The following is a 516-nucleotide window of genomic DNA, read 5'->3' on the forward strand; positions in this document are numbered from 1 at the left end:
TTCCTGGGCTGAATTGGGGATCAGGAGCCCTTCCTGGGCTTAATGAGAAATCCGGAGCTCTTCCTGGGCTAAACTGGGGATCAGGAGCCCTTCCTGTGCTAAACTGGGGATCAGGAGCCCGTCCTGGGCTTAATGAGGAATCGGGAGCCATTCCTAGGCTCGACGGGGGATCGGGAGCCATTCCTAGGCTCGACAGGGGATCGGGAGCCCTTCCTGGGCTAAACTGAGGATTCTGAGGTCTCTCCTCCTCGTTTTGACAGTGAATTCCCTCCATAGTCCGCTCACCCGCAGCCGTGATGCAGGAGTCGGAGCTCCCCTCCGCACTCTCCTCGTCTACGGCTTATTCCTCCGTGATGGGCACTGTCGCCGGCTCTCTCACCTGGTCTGACGTGTTGGGCTCAATATCCGAGGCAATCCTCTTCTCAGCCGAGGGGCTTCGCTCAGGCTCGTGGATCGCGGCGGGAAGTGGCTCTCCATCATCGGTGGGCTCAGGCTTATGCTCCGTACCGCGGGGAG

Source organism: Sinocyclocheilus rhinocerous, unplaced genomic scaffold, assembly GCF_001515625.1.
Source record: "Sinocyclocheilus rhinocerous isolate Xijiao unplaced genomic scaffold, SAMN03320098_v1.1 scaffold1381, whole genome shotgun sequence".
NCBI lineage: Eukaryota > Metazoa > Chordata > Actinopteri > Cypriniformes > Cyprinidae > Sinocyclocheilus > Sinocyclocheilus rhinocerous.